Genomic DNA, 15,939 nt, shown 5'->3' with positions numbered 1-15,939 from the left:
GTACTGAAGTAGAACCAATACCATCTTCCAATGCTGAGGGAGACTGAGCAGCAGAGAATTTCCAAAGTTCGGGAAAGCATAGTATGAGCTTTGTTGCCTCTTTCACAAAATCTTTTAATTTTTATTAGAAAAGGGGCTTATTTGTATTTTAAAAAAACATGATTATTTTATGTACAGTTTTTAAGTTACCATAGGGGACATCTACATGCAATCGTTAGCTTGCTGAGTCAGGCTCTATCAGCAGATCAGACCTGGTATCTGCACAGAGAAGGTGAGCATACCTCTGGCGGGTGTTTAAATTGACTGGATTTAATCTAGTGTGGTGTGATCGGGGGGGGGGGGGGGGCAGTTATTGCGGCCTTTAAAGTGTTAATGACAGATGGCAGCAGTCACTTCCTGTCTATGAAGCAGGAACACCTATGGTGCACGCTAAATGGTGGGAATGTCGCTCAGACCATAAATGTATGTCCTAGAGCGTTAAGTACCAGGGCACCACAATGTCCTTAAAGGGAACCAATCACTAGTTTTACCTTATATAATCAGTGGCAACACATAATAGAGGTTAATATCACGTGTTCTGCCATGTCTGGATGTCTGCTGGTACATCTATAAATGTGAAGTAAACAACTTTTATAAAAGGTCACATGCTGTATGTAAATGAGGCTCAATCGGTCGTGCGGCTGCTAAAGTAGTCATGGCTACCGGAGCAGTAATCATGTCTATTCAGGCTCAAATGATACCTATCTAGGTATGATTGAGCAGCTCAGTCAGGGTCTGCTGTCATTTCTCAGAGGTAGGCTGTCAATCATGTCTAAATAGGAGTGATTAGAGCCTGAATCAGCATGAGTACAGCGTGGGAAGCCGTGACTTCTTCAGCAGGCCGCATGCCTGGTGACTACTTGAGCATGCCTGGTGACTACTTAAGTCTCATTTACATACTGCATGTGACAGTTATTAAAGTTGTTTTTGCCACATTTACAGACGTGCCAGCAGACATCCAAACATGGTAGGACACATTATATTAACCTCTATTACGTGTTGCCACTCGTTATATATGGTAAAACTTAATGACGGGTTCCCTTTAAGGGGTTAAGTCACATGGCCAATCACTAAACCACAACAGTATAGGTCTAAAGAACAAAGAGCTTTTTCCTCTGTGTTGAGCCAGGTGCCATCTGACTCCATGTTAAAGATATTGTATCCTAAAAGCATTGCTTCTATTGGAGAATACACAAAGCTACAATAACATCACATGGAGGCCCTGCAGCTTCATACTAAGTCCTGCATGCATGAGCCCATTGACTGGGTTTACACAGACAGGGCTGAACAAATCCCTGTAGCCAAGATGCCAATGCGCTTTTTTTTATTTTTTTTAATGGCTACACATTTGCCCAGATTTATTGGTCTGCCTGAAACCTAAACGGTCTGGTTTTGGTTTCAGGCAGACCAATAAATCTGGGCAAATGTGCTGTGGTAGCTTCCCCCCCCCCCCCCCCTATTTCTATAGCCATAAAAAAAGAAAAACTGAGGTGGGGGCGGATAGCGGAATGGAGGTGCAGGACAGTCAGGCAGCTAGCTGGGTTACAGTTAGAAAAAGTGTCAGGGGGAAATGTGTCAGGAAGGATAGTCCTTAACTGGCACAACCCAACAAGTTTGCCCGGTTGGCAGATGAGGGTGATGCCATTTCATAGCAAGCAGTACTGAAGCACGATACTGCCTCTGCCTCTGACCACCAGGGGAATGGTCTGCTCCAGTAAGGAAGGAGGAGCGCAGGGCACTCCAGACAGGTGCTGGTATTGGGGGACTCTATTATTAGGGGGACAGACAGGACGATCTGTCACAAAGACCAGGATTGTCGAACAGTGTGTTGTCTTCCTGGCGCTCATGTTCGGCACATGACGGATTGGGTGGACAGATTACTAGGAGGGGCTGGAGTAGACAGGTCACAGAGGGTAGACTAAAACATAACTTTTATTAAAGCCTATTAAAAGAAGCATGCACTTAAAAAAATAAAACATGCTCAAACGGAGCAGTGCACACAAAAGATCAACACCAGAGGAAGAACACTTCCAAAAACCAAGATATTACCACTGATAAGAAAATTACACAGTAATATATCATACTAACACAACTCAGATATCTGGTGATAACTAGTCTGCCCTATCCAGTGATTGATTGGTGTCACAGAAAGGGACAATTGGGGGAGGGATGTGAAACTATTAGTCCCTAGGATAGAGACTACTCTAGGCCCTAAACCTAGGCGGAATAGTAATTCTAATAAGGATGGTCTTGCACAGGAACCTATCCTACACTACTATTCTAGCCCTATAATAGGCTAACTCACTAACTAGTAAGATATACTACCTCCCTACTTGTCCAAACCCCTATACTACATACACTTGGAAGACCTAAAATTAATAGACAGGATGCCCAGAGATAATAGCTACTAAATAACCAAAGTCTAGGTTAACCAATGGATAAATAGATAGATTAACCCCCAACACAACAGAATGGCAGGTATGTATGCACTATAGTAATAAATACAGTGACCCCACATTAGGATAAAATATGTTGATACAATAGTACAAAATGGGTGATCAAGTGTCATATGATGCAAAAATGTAAACATATATCAGTAATACTATGTACCAGCTGTGACACTATATCCCGGAATTAAATAAGCATGCCTCACTTCTTGACACTGATGCTAGTTATAACATTATTTACAAACATAGTTACAAATATACTGCAGATATGTGGCTAAGCACCATTGGTAGCTATATAACAGTATAGGGGGTCTGCAATTATACTGGTAACTAATAGGGGACAAACAGAATACAGAGGGACAGAAACCAAGATAAGGCTGGGTTCACACTACGTTTTCTCCCATACGGGAGCGCATACGGCAGGGGGGAGCTAAAACCTCGCGCTCCCGTATGCCTTCGTATGTGCTCCCGTATGTCATTCATTTCAATGAGCCGACCGGAGTGAAACGTTCGGTCCGGTCGGCTCATTTTTGCGCAAACCGTGGTTGACCACAGTTTTAGGTCCGGTTGTAAAAGCACATACGGCGCAAAAATGAGCCGACCGGACCGAACGTTTCACTCCGGTCGGCTCATTGAAATGAATGACATACGGGAGCGCATACGAAGGCATACGGGAGCACGAGGTTTTAGCTCCCCCCTGCCGTATGCGCTCCCATATGGGAGAAAAGGTAGTGTGAACCCACCCTAAGGGTAATTAATATGTAGTGATAATGAAGCCACCAGACAGAAAACAGAGACTCAAGTTTAAGATGCATCATAATGAAAATTATCTCGATGCATTTCTTCTGACCAAGATCATCAGGAGAGAGATGATGGTACTGATACAGCATGATCCCTTGGAGCCATGGTAAAGAGGACCATAGGGGGCTATCATTAGATGGCTTACATGATGGCTATTGCATTACATTGATCTACGTTTTCGGCGCTCGGTTGCTAAGGGCTGCCGAAGGTAGCCTTAAAGGGGTACTCCACCCCTAGACATCTTATCCCCTATCCAAAGGATAGGGGATAAGATGTCAGATCGCCGCGGTCCCGCTGCTGGGGACCCCCGGGATCCCCGCTGCGGCACCGCGCTATCATTACAGCACAGAGCGAGTTCGCTCTGTGCGTAATGACGGGCGATACGGGGGACGGAGCAGCGTGACGTCATGGTGCCGCCCCTTGTGACATCACGGCCCGTCCCCTTAATGCAAGTCTATGGGAGGGGGCGTGGCGACCGCCACGCCCCCTCCCATAGACTTGTATTGAAAGGGGCGGGCTGTGACGTCACGAGGGGCGGAGCCGTGATGTAACGATGCTCCGGCCCCTGTACTGCCCATCATTACGTGCAGAGCGAATCCCAGGGGTCCCCAGCAGCGGGACCGCGGCGATCTGACATCTTATCCCCTATCCTTTGGATAGGTGATAAGATGTCTAGGGGCGGAGTAGCGCTTAGCAATCGAGCGCCAAAAACATAGATCAATGTAATGCAATAGCCATCATGTAAGCCATCTAATGATAGCCCCCATGGGGGGCAAAAAAAGTGTAAAGAAACAAAAAGTAATGAAAGTTCAAAGCACCCCCCCCCCCTTTCTCATTTTTCTTTTCTTAAAATAATGAGCATATTTGGTATTGCCACATGCGTAATTGTCCGAACCATTAAATTATGATGTACCTGATGCTGCGCCGTAAAAGGTGTAAATGCAAAAAAAAATCCAAACGCCAAAATTGTTGATTTTTTGGTCACATCCCGTCCCAGAAAAAACTTGAAAAAATTAAAAGTGATCATAAAGTCATATATATGCAAAAGTGGCACAGCTCATGGCACAAAAAATAAGAGATAAGCAATAGCACAAAGTTCAGAGAATGAATGGACGCACTCACATGAAGTTCTTGCTAGCAGAAACCTTTATTCACATGCAGTAAAATGTACAGCGGGTAGATGCAGAGGAGCAGCCTCACAGTGGGGGAGGCTGCTCCTCTGCATCTACCCACTGTACATTTTACTGCATGTGAATAAAGATTTCTGCTAGCAAGAACTTCATGTGAGTGCGTCCATTGATTCTCTGAACTTTGTGATAATAAATTATAATTTGACCTTCAATAAAGTAAACTCAGAGGAGCCACAAAAACAATGAACTTTAGGATCAACTCAGAGAGGTCCTCTAGGTCCTTTATGCTGTAAATTGGGAAAATATCCTAAAAAACAAGAGTGCAGACACTATATGGGAGACTTTTAAAAACACATTGGGGAAAATATATTTTTAAGGCCAGAATATGGATTCTCTAAATTGCAATTGACAATTCTATTGACTCAGGCTTGAGGTGTGAAGTCAAATAAATATACCCTGATACTGAGCCTAAAAAGGGTTGACTGGTCTTATATGCCATGCTCTTTCATTATGTACAGTGAGTTTATTTTTTAATTGCTGAGCCGGATAAGTGTCCCTGGCCGAATGCATTTCATGTTCTTCCAATGACATGTAGTTGAGCTGCTGGAAGTATCAACAAACGAGACATCATTGCTGACATCAGGTCCATCAAGCTAAGGAAGTCTAGTTTATTGAGGGAGCATACACAGTAAGACTCCACCATGTACTGTGGCCAGCCGAGTCCCTCAACAGAGTAATTACTGCTGGCTGAGTGATGTGTACTCTGTTCACGTCAAATGTATAATGATAGATCGACACCGCTCTTCAAATCCCTACAGATTATGCAATTATTTGTAAAGTATATATAAGGATGAAAACAGACACTCACCGCTTGGTGTTTTGTTTTTTGTGGTGGGGGGGGCTAAAAACCTATACTAGGAGTCAGTAGGGAAAACTGAAATACACACGACTCTTTCTTTTACCTTTTCTCACTCTTTTCTCTTTTATTAGTAGAATTTGTAGGCTCAGTGGAAGATCTTCTATATTGCAGAATGATCTGTGTGTGGCTTTGAAAAAAAAATGGTAGTGTTTTTCTTCCCATAGACTTCTATAGGTAGAAAAAACTAAACTCCCCAAGCCAGCAAGGAAACACACACTGCTAAGCAGCACAGGTAAACGCCTTGTGGCGTACGCCAGGGTCAGGAGAAATAAACAAAAAAAACAAAATGCAGGTATTACAACAGCCTGGTCGACGAATCGTTTCACACACCAGAGCTTAATCAATGATCTAACTACCTTTCACTCCCCTTCCTATTTATACGATACAAATAACTTTATTAACAAGTGAATGACACACATGTAAAACTTTTAAAATTGTATGGGAATATACACATAACCATACAATAATGCATATCAGAGAGTCACTTTCACTTCATACTTGTTTCTTATATTTATAATACTAATGGCACATCACATTACAAGGGGTAACCTGCTTCACAGTCAGTTATTGCTGGATAGCGAAGAGACAAGTTACTCAGGGGGGAAATACATTTAAATCGCTCCGTGTGTTCAGGCCCAATGGACCTAGTGTGTCTGTACGGAGAATGAATTCTGTTTCCTTTTGTAACAATAATTTTTGTTTATCACCTCCTCTTGGTGGTAAGTGTTGTACAAATAAACCTATGAATTTCAAGTGTTCTTTTTTATTCTCATGGGCGCTGTTCATGTGTTCTAATAATCTAGGACATCCCGCACCTGTAATCATGGACCTAAAGTGTTCTTTTATTCTGATATGTAAGGGTCTTATTGTCTTTCCGATGTAATATATTTTTTGCAACTGCATATCAAAGCATAAACGATAAAACTCTTTTTAGAAGTAATAAAATTGTTGATTTTTATAATATATGTACCTAGTTGGATTTCTTTTTGATTACATGTGACATATATTGCATTGTCCGCATTTAAAATAACCTGATGGCAGTTGTTTTGGTAACCAGTTTGATTTTAGACTCATCTTTTTTTTTTCAAATCTATTTTTACCAGAATGTCCCTTAAGTTTTTAGTTCTTCTGAATGATACTAACGGTTTTGTGTGTATAATGTCTTTTAGTAGCTCATCATTGTGTAAAATATGCCAATTTTTTTAAATTGACGTCCGAATAACTTTCTCCATGGGACTAAATTCGAATGAGAAGTCTAACAGGGGAGTATAGGATAAATTATTGGGTGAAAAACAGATCACCACGGGAGCCTTAGGTTTTTGCTTAAACCCCAATTTCAGTGAGAGTGATAGGGAGTTGCTACAATAATTGCTGGTTATCCCTGACAGCAATGCACAGGGTATAGAGGAATGTTCTCCTTTATTGGGGGGAGTGCCATCTATATTTAACCCCCCTTTGTCCGCGGGATCAAGTATTCATACATTTTTGGAATGTGTACAGCGTGATGTAAAATGACTTATATACCCTGACCCTCAATCTAAGGGTAATGCTACAGACTTATGAAGAGCATTTCATTGAGTATATATGTTAATTGTTTCAGTTTGTGCTGGGTCACAATGTGTTCCAATTTTTCGGGGACTGGTACATGCAGACAGATGGGACTACGATGGGGACCAATGTTGTCCCCACTTTTGCTAAATAATTTTTGGGGTCCCTGGAAGATGATATAATTTTTTTCTATGTCCAACCCCTTTAAGCAACATCTGGCCTTATATGTACATTATGTAGACGATATTTTGGTATTTTGGTCAAAAACACAAGATAGGTTCAATGAGTTATGTGCAATACATGAATAACACAGCTAATATGCACTTCACCAGCGTATACAGTGAAACCAGCATTGAATTTTTAGATGTAAAACTCTAAATACCGGATGACCAACTAAACATTGAGGGGCAAACCTTCCACAACCAATTCTCTGTTATTCATCCTTATCATGTGAAAAAATCTTTACCCTACGGCCAGATGGTGCAGTTACGTAGGATTAACACTAGTGAAAGTACATTCAAACAACAGGCCAAAGAATTGTCAGAGACTAAAAGACAGAGGTTATCCACCACAATTACTAAAAGAGGCTTATGATAGAGCACTAGCCATCCGATGCTATCAAATGCTACACAAAACAACGCAAGAAAACCGGCACCAATAACCAAAAGATTTTTTCGTTCTCGTTCGAATTTAGTCCCATGGAGAAATTTATTCGGACCACAATTTTTATAAATTGGCATATTTTACACACTGATGAGCTACTAAAAGACACTATATACACACACACAAAACCATTAGTATCATTCAGAAGAACTAAAAACTTAAAAAGGGCATTCTGGTGTTACGTTATGCGCTCTGGCCGCACACGCCGTGAGTGCATGGTCCCCTTACCTGCTGCTGACGGGGCTGGGACTCGCATCGCGGGACGCGTCCACATGTGAGCTCCAGTCCGTCACTCTCCAGGTGTTTCTCCTGCCTCCTCCTCTGCCTCTCTACTCTGGCGCGCGTGTCCCCATCCCCTAGAGCGCGCGCGCACCGGAGCTTTAAGATTTAAAGGGTCAGTACGCTCATTAGTGTAATTCACCTGTGGCTCATTTATAAATTCCTCCCCACTCCCCTGCCGGAACTTTGTTGCCTTGTGCCTTAGAGAAAGCGTTCCTCAGTATTGCCTTGCCATGTATCTGATCCCTTGCTTTCTGACTTTGACCTTGCTCCTCTGCGCTTTCCTATTGAACTCCTGCTACGTCTTGACTACACTACTGTGCCGCCTGCCCTGACCTTCTGCTATCCAGACTATGAGCTGCCGTATGCCTCCTGTGCCACGCATCTACTCAGCCGCCTGTGTGGTCGAGCTATGCCAGGGGTAGCGACCTGGATGCCGCCTGCCACAGCAAGTCCATCCCACTTTGTGGCGGGCTCTGGTGACCTGGGTGCCGCCTGCCGCAGCAAGTCCATCCCGCTTTGTGGCGGGCTCTGGTGAAAACCAGTGGCACCTTAGACTCCGCTCCCTGGTACAATCCGAGTCACCTGCCACACAGGCCCAGCGGATCCACATCCACCGGTGTTCCTGTCTTCTGAAGCGTTAGTGTTACATCTGGTAAAAAATAGATTAGAAAAAGAAGATGAGAGTCTAAAATCAAACTGGTTACAAAACAACGGCCGTCAGGTCATTTTTATTGCGGACAATGCAATATAAGTCACATGTTATGTAATCAAAAAGAAATCCAACTAGGTACATATATTATAAAAATCAACAATTTTATTACTTGTAAAAAGAGTTTTGTCGTTAATGCTTTGATATGCAGTTGCAAAAAATATTACATCGGGAAGACAATAAGACCCTTACATATCAGAATAAAAACATTTTAGGTCCATAAATACAGTTGCAGAGAATAAAAAAAGAACAGTTGAAATTCATAGGTTTATTTGTACAACACTTACCACCAAGAGGGGGTGATAAACAAAAATTATTGTTACAAAAGGAAACAGAATTATTTCTCCGTAAAGACGCACTAGGTCCATTGGGCCTGAACACACGGAGCGATTTAAGTGTATTCCCCCATGAGTAACTTGTCTCTTCGCTATCCAGCAATAACTGACTGTGAAGCAGGTTACCCCTTGTAATGTGATGTGCCATTAGTATTATAAATATAAGAAACAAGTATGAAGTGAAAGTGACTCTCTGATATGCATTATTGTATGGTTATGTGTATATTCCCATACAATTTTAAAAGTTTTACATGTGTGTGTCATTCACTTGTTAATAAAGTTATTTGTATCGTATAAATAGGAGTGAAAGGTAGTTAGAGATAATTGATTAAGCGCAAGTGCGTGAAACGATTCGTCGACCAGGCTGTTGTAATACCGGTCTTTGAATAAACTCACCGCAGCAGACCCGAGTGCCTCCGTATCTTTCTTCGTAAGTGGAGCCTAAATGATCTGTAACTCCCCAGTGCCACCCGCACTCCCACCACAATAGGGGAAAAGTGGCTGATCGCTGGAGTGAACACAGGTGTGCTTGTGTATCACCAGCTTTCCTATAGAAATGCATGGAGATGGTGTTTATAGACCATCGCTTCGTGCACAAGTAGAGCTGGGGCGTGGTGCAGGAGATTGCGGTTGGGTTGCAGCATGTCCTTTCTGCAGCATGTCATTTCTGTAATTTCTTCAATATATACAGTGGAGCAAAAAATTATTTAGTCTCCCACTTAAAACGATGAGAGGCCTGTAATTTTCATCATAAGTATACCTCAACTATGGGAGACATAATGAGAAAAAAAAAATCCATAAAATAACATTGTCTGATTTTTAAAGAATTTATTTGCAAATTCTGGTGGAAAATAAGTATTTGGTCACCTACAAACAAGCAAGATTTCTGGCTCTCACAGACCCGTAACTTCTTCTTTAAGAGAGTCTCCTCTGTCCTCCACTCATTGCCTGTATTTATGGCACCTATCAGTATAAAAAAAAAAAAAGACACCTGTCCACAATCTCAAACAGTCACACTCCAAACTCCACTATGGCCAAGACCAAAGAGCTGTCGAAGGACACCAGAAGCAAAATTGTAGACCTGCTGGGAAGACTGAATCTGCAATAGGCTGTGGGAGCAATTATTAGAAAATGGAAGACATACAAGACCACTGATAATCTCCCTTGGGGCTCCATGCAAGATCTTACCCCGTGGTATCAAAATTATCACAAAAACAGTGAGCAAAAATACCAGAACCACACAGGGGGACCTAGTGAATGACCTGAAGAGGGCTGAGACTAAAGTAACAAAGGCTACCATCAGTAACACACTACGCCGCCAGGGACTCAAATGATGCAGTGCCAGACGTGTTCCCTGCTTAAGCCAGTACATGTCTGAAGTTTGCTAGAGAGCATTTGGATGATCCAGAAGAGTATTGGGAGAATGTCATATGGTCAGATGAAACCAAAGTAGAGCTCTGTGGTAAAAACTCAACTGGTTATGTTTTGGAGGAGAAAGAATGCTGTGTTTCATCCAAAGAACACCATACCTACTGTGAAGCATGGAGGTGGAAACATCATACTTTAGGGCTGTGTTTCTGCTAAGGAACCAGGACCGATCCGTGTAAAGGAAAGAATGAATGGGGCTATGTATCGTGAGATTTTGAGGGAAAACCTCCTTCCATCAGCAAGGGCATTCAAGATGAAACGTGGCTGGGTCTTTCAGCATGACCATGATCCCAAACACACCGCCCGTAAGAAGCATTTCAATGTCCTGGAGTGGCCTAGCCAGTCTCCAGATCTCAAACCCATAGAAAAAATTTGGAGGGAGTTGAAATTCTGTGTTGCCCGGCGACAACCCCAAAACATTACTGCTCTAGAGGAGATCTGCATGGAGGAATGGGCCAAAATACCAGCAACAGTGTGTGAAAACCTTATGAGGACTTACAGAAAATGTTTGACCTCTGTCATTGCCAACAAAGGGTATATAACAAAGTATTGAGATTAACTTTTGTTATTGACCAAATACTTATATTCCACTAGGGATGTCCCGATACCGATACTGGTATCGGTATCGGGGCCGATACTTGCCATTTGCATGGTATCGGGGACTCGTTTAATGTCCCCAATACCATGCTCGATACCTGCTGCTGCTCTGCTGTCCCATTCTCCCGTCCTCTGGTCCGTATCATGTTGTCCTATGGAGGAGCATGTGACACACACGTCACTCCACTCCAGAAACCGGGTCACCCTGTTGTCAGATTCCCTTTAAAATATAAGTACTTGTACTTGGTATCGGCGAGTACTAGAATTAAAGTATCGGTACTCGTACTCGGTCTTAAAAAAATGGTATCGGGACATCCCTATATTCCACCATATCTTGCAAATAAATTCTTTAAAAATCAGACTGTGATTTTATTGATTTTTTTCTCCTTTTGTCCCTCATAGTTGACGTATATCTATGATGAAAATTACAGGCCTCTCATCTTTTTAACTGAGAGAACGTGCACAGTTGGTGGCTGACCAAATACTTTTTTTCCCCACTGTGTATACATACTGTCACGATGCCGGCTGGCAGGAGGTGGATCCTCTGTGCCAGAGAGGGATTGGCGTGGACCGTGCTAGTGGATCGGTTCTAAGTCACTACTGGTTTTCACCAGAGCCCGCCGCAAAGCGGGATGGTCTTGCTGCGGCGGTAGTGACCAGGTCGTATCCACTAGCAACGGCTCAACCTCTCTGGCTGCTGAAGATAGGCGCGGTACAAGGGAGTAGACAGAAGCAAGGTCGGACGTAGCAGAAGGTCGGGGCAGGCAGCAAGGATCGTAGTCAGGGGCAACGGCAGGAGGTCTGGAACACAGGCTAGGAACACACAAGGAAACGCTTTCACTGGCACAATGGCAACAAGATCCGGCGAGGGAGTGCAGGGGAAGTGAGGATAAATAGGGAGTGCACAGGTGAACACACTAATTAGAACCACTGCGCCAATCAGCGGCGCAGTGGCCCTTTAAATCGCAGAGACCCGGCTCGCGCGCGCCCTAGGGAGCGGGGCCGCGCGCGCCGGGACAGGACCGACGGAGATCGAGTCAGGTACGGGAGCCGGGGTGCGCATCGCGAGCGGGCGCCACCCGCATCGCGAATCGCATCCCGGCTGGAGGTGGTATCGCAGCGCCCCAGGTCAGTGGATCTGACCGGAGCGCTGCAGTAGCGAGAGTGTAGCGAGCGCTCCGGGGAGGAGCGGGGACCCGGAGCGCTCGGCGTAACACATACATATATATACACATTGCATATATATTTTATATTATATATATATTATATATATATATATATACGCAATGTTTCAATGTTTGCTTATAATAGCTATGCCACACCTAAATGTTAGAAAAAGACAAAGAAGGAGCGCTCCATAGTGTAATAACGCCAGATCATACAAAACGCTCAATGTAAAGTAGCGCTTACCAAAGCAGGTTGTGAATAGGCCAGCACAACATGGATAAGGGTGTGTAATGGTGACCCACTGCTGCCGCTCCACAAAATCAGCACAAGAAAAAAAAACAGCATGCCTGATGAAGCACATATGCGCGAAACGCGTTGCATACTGGGAATAAACGTATTGTTGTCCTAAAACTTGCCTGGTCCTTCAGCGTCCTTCTGTAGTACTCTCCAGTGGTAAAGCTAAACGTAAAAGAGCACCTTACCGGATTGTGTTGCCCTGAGGGTGTAACACCTGAGAAAGCACATAGTCAATTAAAAGATGATCATCTGCCTGCAGGCCAAACAATGGACAGAAATGCACTGCAAAGTGCATAAAAACTTTGACCAGTACCGGGCGCTTCTTCAATGGATAGGCTCATAAATGAACAGAATAAGGCAGGATACATTCACGGCTTTTGGGCATTTTTGGGCTCACTGGCAGTTTCCCAAATCTCATCGTGGTGAGACTATGGCGTTTTTGTCAAGAAATCTTGGCATCTCTCTCCTAAAGAAGTCTATAAGGGTGAAAAAAAGTAAGTAAGTGGTAATGCATAGCATCACTTTTTACCTCCACCGGCTATACGGTATACAGTAGTGTATAGAGAACCCCTATATACTGTACCAAAGCCCGAACTCCTGTCACTACACTGACAGGAGTCCCTGCTCCTAGCGGGGCAGAGCTGTGCCAGAAGCTATACATCTGTTAGTTAACTCTTACCTTGTTGGGCCCAAGTAGAGTGCTCAGCCCACCAAGGGGTTACAGTAAATCTATAGATTTATAGATCTAAAGAGAGCACTCCTTTACTGTATGTTAACCCCCAAAGCAGTTAAAGGGGTACTCTGCCCCTAGACATCTTATCCTCTATCCAAAGGAAAGGAGATAAGATGTCTGATCGCAGGGGTCCCACGTGATCTCGGCTGCGGCACCCCGCTGTCATCACTACAGAGAGCAAACTCGCTCTGTGCGTAATGACAGGCGATACAGGGGCCGGAGCCGTGACGTCACGGCCTGCCCCTTAATGCAAGTCTGTGGGAGGGGGCCTGGTGGCTTTCACATCAAATCCAAGAAAAAAGGAATAAAAAGTGAGCAAAAAGTCACATGTACACGCAGATGGTAAAGATCACATTGCAAAAAATAAGCCCCCATACAGTCGCGTATGGAAAAATAGGGGGTTAGAATAGGGCAATTTTAAACACACTTATTTTGTTTAAAAAAAAATAAAACAACATTTTAAAAGCAGTACAATAGAAAACCATGTACAAATGGGTATTGTTTTAATTGTAGTGCCCCACAGAATAAAGAGAACATGTCAGTTTTACTGTGAAGTGTACTGTGTAAAACCAAAAAACCAAAAAAGGGACAAAATTAGGGTTCTCTTATGCCTCTCCTGAAACAAAAACATATTTTAATGGTGCATCATGCATTTTATGATAAAGGGAAAGGTGTAATTGCAAAGTACAATTGGTCACGCAAAAAATAAAAAAAACAAACCATCCTATGCCCATGTGGATGGAAAAATAAAGGTTACGGTTCTTAAACTGGTAAGGAATAGAGTCAATAGTTGTTACTAAGAGATTAATCAGCCATGAAGGTAATTAGAAGATTGAACCGACAATTAAAACAACATATACCAAGAATTCTTTTAGAGGTTAAATGCAATAACAATATACAGAGCCAGAAGCCAGGGAAGAATGCACCTTAAAATCTGCACTGCAACAAAGTCCCTTTTAAATATACGCTAACAGGCTTGACCTCAACTACTATGTGGATTGTTTTCTGCATCTCACATTATTTTCTATCCAAACTGGACAGCAAAGCATCTATTTAGCTGAGAGATGGAAATCAATGCACTGATCATGAGCTGTAACAGATCTGTTGTAAAACATCAGGGTAACAGCGGATTCAATATTACATCCTGACATATCCTGTCTCCAATCATTAAACTGGTTTTTAATGTTTCCTGGATATTTTCTGTTTTCCCAATTTCAGTAATCTGTTTAATATATTTGCACAATTCTGTTTATTGGATTATGAGAAGCAGAAAATGCATCCAGCAGTCAACATTCTGCTCACATTTGTGTTGTAGGCTCCATTTAGAGCCGTGTTTTCCACACTGTGTCCGAGCATGCCCACACAGCCTTTGACTGTCCGGGCATGCTGGGAGTTGTAGTTTTGCAACAGCCGAAGATACACAGTTTAAAAAAAAAAAAAACGATTTAGAGGGTCATCACAAATTGCATCATATTCGTTAGGGAGAGCAGAACTGGGTGCACCAACAGAACCAGCGCTGCAGAAAACAGGAAACAAATGGATTACACTGATTTAGCTCTATAAAGTCATAAACCAAAAACTGACAAGTTTAGAATTGTTCATGTTAAAAAGAATCTGTCATAATGTAGATAAGATTATCTATGTATATTTATGTATATTGGTTAAAAAGTATTTATTTTTGGGTGAAAAAAAATGCTGTCTTGCCACTGCAGCTATTGCCTGTGTGCAGAAACAAAATACAGAAAGTGTGGCTGGACAAGCAGGGCTCTGTCTGTACACCGAGGACAGGCAGGGCTCTGTCTGTACACCGAGGACAGGCAGGGCTCTGTCTGTACACCGAGGACAGGCAGGGCTCTGTCTGTACACCGAGGACAGGCAGGGCTCTGTCTGTACACCGAGGACAGGCAGGGCTCTGTCTGTACACCGAGGACAGGCAGGGCTCTGTCTGTACACCGAGGACAGGCAGGGCTCTGTCTGTACACCGAGGACAGGCAGGGCTCTGTCTGTACACCGAGGACAGGCAGGGCTCTGTCTGTACACCGAGGACAGGCAGGGCTCTGTCTGTACACCGAGGACAGGCAGGGCTCTGTCTGTACACCGAGGACAGGCAGGGCTCTGTCTGTACACCGAGGACAGGCAGGGCTCTGTCTGTACACCGAGGACAGGCAGGGCTCTGTCTGTACACCGAGGACAGGCAGGGCTCTGTCTGTACACCGAGGACAGGCAGGGCTCTGTCTGTACACCGAGGACAGGCAGGGCTCTGTCTGTACACCGAGGACAAGCAGGGCTCTGTACACCGAGGACAAGCAGGGCTCTGTACACCGAGGACAAGCAGGGCTCTGTACACCGAGGACAAGCAGGGCTCTGTACACCGAGGACAAGCAGGGCTCTGTACACCGAGGACAAGCAGGGCTCTGTACACCGAGGACAAGCAGGGCTCTGTACACCGAGGACATGCAGGGCTCTGTGCAATGAGGCTCTGTGACAGCCCCGACTCACACAGCAGGATGATTGACAAGCCAGGAGCCTAAACAGATCCCTGCTTGTCCTGCCCTCACTTCCTGTATTTTGACTCTGCACAGGGACACACAGGCAATAGCTGCAGGGACATCATTTTTTTCACCCAAAAATATACACTTTTTTTTTTTTACCAATTTATATTACAAATATACATATACTGTTATTATTTACATTATATTAATTTTTTTTTGCAAATGACAGGTACACTTTAAATAAATTGCTGGGCTGCAATATCTAACTTGCCTAGACCTCAACCAACCTAGACTTGGCATAATCGGAAACCCTATAACACCCCCCCGTTAAATGTGGCTACTGCTGAATTTC

General features: G+C 43.6%; 1 protein-coding gene across 2 annotated transcripts in view; it reads right to left on the bottom strand.

Moving 5' to 3' along the window:
* The window catches only part of UST (uronyl 2-sulfotransferase), a 405,014-nt gene that overhangs the window by 349,864 nt on the left and 39,211 nt on the right, over window positions 1-15,939 (bottom strand). The gene's annotated exons all lie outside the window — the stretch shown is intronic.

Source organism: Hyla sarda, chromosome 3, assembly GCF_029499605.1.
Source record: "Hyla sarda isolate aHylSar1 chromosome 3, aHylSar1.hap1, whole genome shotgun sequence".
NCBI classification, from domain to species: Eukaryota; Metazoa; Chordata; class Amphibia; order Anura; family Hylidae; genus Hyla; species Hyla sarda.
The sequence above is the reverse complement of the archived record's forward strand: the minus strand, read 5'-3'. Positions and strand labels throughout refer to the sequence as shown.